Genomic DNA, 3580 nt, shown 5'->3' with positions numbered 1-3580 from the left:
CAGATGCCCTGCCCAGCGTCTCTCCCTAGGGTCACAGATGCCCTGCCCAGCGTCTCTCCCTAGGGTCACAGATGCCCTGCCCAGTGTCTCTACCTAGGGTCACAGATGCCCTGCCCAGCATCTCTACCTAGGGTCGCAGATGTGTCAGACTGCTGCCCCTAGCAGTAAGGGAGGTCAGGGAAGAGAGCTGTGAACACTAGACATTAAAAGGAGAAAGGGAGATATGAAGGAAACAGACAGTGAAGCCTAGGTACGTTCCATGTGTCCATTTTCATAGGCTCCTCAGTCCAAAGCCTCAGTGAGAAGTGATAGGGAATGCTGCCCCTTATCCTCAGATGATGTCCCTAGATGCGAGGCTGGATCCAGGAGCAGAGGCACCAGAAGTAATGTTGAAACAATATTTTAGCTCAAACTCTCCACATGCAAGGCACTAGGCTGTTTTGGAGCCTTGCAACAAGGGTTTTGCCAGGGAAAGAAGCGCTCTTCCCTCTTCTTCACGACTGTGGCCCTAGCTTTGAGTCATGGAAAGCTTCAGTGTCCATAACACTCTTCAGCCTGTTGCTATCTCCAGGATTGAGGCTATGTCTCCAACTACTTGTTCCTGAGCACACCGAAGCTGTATCCGGGAGGTATCGAAGGTCGCAGGAGGCACCAGCAGACGATTAAGCCTGACAGCAATAGAGAGGGAGAACTTGAGATTTCAGCTTCAGAGTTCGCAGTGGCAGCCCAGTTTAACATCTTCACCCTCTGTGTGAGCCTGATGAAGCCCAGGACAAATGGGCTTCACATTGTACTGAACACGAAGTGGCTGCCAGGCGCTATGCTAGACTTTCATGGAGCTGACATTATAGAGGAAGTATCTTGGGTTATTGGAACAGAACAACATAGAGTGGGTAGTAGCGTGTAGAAAACAGTCAATTTGGAGGCTGCCAAGTGCAAGACGAGAGTGTGGTGAGGGCCCTGGCTGGCCATCACTGGCCTTTCGCTGGAGCCTCATGCAGTGGGTGGCAGGGGTTGATATCTGAGGTCTGCTTTTATACTGCACTGATCCCAGTGCGTGGCAAAGGCCTCTGGTCCTGACACCCTGGGGAGGAGACAAACTTCCCAGCAGAGGTACAAAGCAGCAGAAACCTGGCTACAGAAGGAGATCAAAGGAGACTAACAAGATTCAGGAGAGAAAATCAGGGAGAAGTATTCCCAGCACTTCAAGGGAATCTGCACCTCCATGGGTCCAGGCAGACCATCCCAGGTCAGCCATTCTGCTCTGCGCCGGCGCCCCCAGCCCCTCCCTCTTTACACCACATGAGGCTCCGCTGCTGATTTATGGAGTGCCATCTCTGCATCTGGACTGCCGCACCTACCCACAGGCTCCTCGGAGCTTTGGACACCAGCAAGCCCATTGCAGGGGTGTGAGAACTAACTGTTGGCCCTCCGACAGAACCGGTCTACGAGGTGGAGTCACGTTGCAACAGTGTAACAGGTGAGGTTTGGGTCAGATGGGAAAGCTTTTTGTCAGGCACATGAGACGCGGTAACAGCTGTGAGGGGTGGCTGCGGTTCACACCGCGTCAGGTTTCAGCTAAGGTGCAGTCATGGGGAGTGGGCTGTCTCAGGCACTGTCCCAAGCCTAGAGGGCAGCGAGGTCACTGTCCACAGAGGGCCTCTGTAAACAGGCAGGGTCTGAGAAGCCGGAAGTGGAGGTGTCACAGTCACGGGACTCTGATGCATCTCAGAGCAAATCCTGGAAGCATTCTCTCATTTGCAACCTTGAGCTGAAAAAGGAAAGTGTGTGTGTGTGTGTGTGTGTGTGTGTGTGTGTGTGTGTGTGTGTGAGAGAGAGAGAGAGAGAGGGGGGGGGGGGGGAGGTGGGAGAGGAGAGAGTTTAAAATGGCAAAATGTTTGGAATTGTGTTTAAATTACATTGATTTTAGGCAAGCTGTTCCCATCTTAAAAACAATACATGTCTTTTTTGTTTGTTTGTTTTTTTGAGACAGGGTTTCTCTGTGTAACAGTCCTAGGTGTCCTGGAACTAGCTCTTATAGACCAGGCTGACCTCGAGCTCATGGAGATCCGACTGCCTCTGCCTCCTGAGTGTGGGGATTAAAGATGTGCACCACCACTGCCCAGCCAACAATACATGTCTTAAACTCACCTATGGAAGGCAGAGGGGCATGCACGAGTATTTGATATCTTTGAGGAATGTTATGCTTCAATATAAAATGTCCATCATAGGTTCATATATTGACTGCTTGGTCCCTAGCTGGTGGTGCTATCTGGAAGGCTCTGGAACCTTCAGGAGGTCGGGCCAATGCTGGAATCATGCCTTTGCAGGTTGCATCTGTTTCCTTCTTGCCTCTGTTCTGTTGCCTGTTCCCCATCATGAGGTGAGCCCTCTACGACATGCTCCTGCCACTGCTATATTCTGCTTTACCCTGGGGCTAGAAGCAACAGAACCAACGACTGTGGAATTAAACTTCTGAATCCATGAACGAAAACAAATCTTCATCATTCGGTTGTTTCTGTTGGACAGATTTATTGTCAAAGTCATAATAAGACTAATATAAGGAATATGGATACAGAGGCCTGAGAAATGAAGGACACTATTTGTATATTAGTCCTGAAAGCAGACTTAAAAAGAATAAGAAGTATGAGCTGGAGAGCTGGCTTAGCGGGTAAAGGGCTGCCTCCAAGAACTGAGTCTGACTGCCGGAGGAACCATTCCCTTGAACTTCCCCATGCTGTCCGTGCCATGAATGTGTGCCCACACACACTCTAGAAATGACAAGATAAATAGATGCAGTAAAATGAAAACTGTCAGTCTTGACTGAGAGCCACAACAGATTTACGAGGCTGAAGTATGAGTGTCATCAGGCAATGACTGTCAAGACACAGTCTCCCTGTCACCCTGACATTTTCTATTCTCCTTTTCTTAGTTTTCAAAAAACGCTGGTCACAGTGTCTGAAATAGAGTGGGTGGTGTGGAGGAACTGCCCCAGGCAGTTTAGAACGGTTGGTTAAGGACTGACTGCTGGCTGCCTTTAGGAACCTCTCAGGATGGAATCTGTGCAGACCCAGGTTTCTGGCTGTGGACTGTTCTGGGCAGGTGTGTGAGCCTGGCAGCCCTGTGCTTACCACCCTGGGAGAGAGGGGTCAAGTGACTCAGTGAGCAGAGCCACCTCATCCAAGTCCTGAGCCTTGGGAGACTTCTCGGCTCCACCTACCAAATCAACCAAGCAAGGTCACGTAGCCGCAGACTCTGAATGGGAGGCTGAGAAATGAGAATTTCCAGGTGATGCTTTGATCCTGATGGAGTCTCTGAAATCCCTCCTTGTAATCTGGCAGGCTTGGAGGAAGACCCACCCTTTCCTCGGCGCTGAACTCTTCCCTTCCTCAGACAGATCTACAGTCAAATTCTGCTCTGCGTGCTAGGCCTCTGCAGACAGATACGCAAGGTCAAAACAGAAGCAATTGGAGCAGCCGGTTGCTGGGGCCGTTCACAGCCTGTCTGTCTGTCCTGGGGTCGTCTGAAGGAGCTAGCATCCTCCCCTTTGCTCTGGTGCCTGGAAAGGAGCAAGGTCTCT

Source organism: Microtus ochrogaster, linkage group LG5 (genome assembly GCF_000317375.1).
Source record: "Microtus ochrogaster isolate Prairie Vole_2 linkage group LG5, MicOch1.0, whole genome shotgun sequence".
In the NCBI taxonomy this organism is placed as follows: Eukaryota; Metazoa; Chordata; class Mammalia; order Rodentia; family Cricetidae; genus Microtus; species Microtus ochrogaster.
This window is presented reverse-complemented; position numbering follows the sequence as displayed.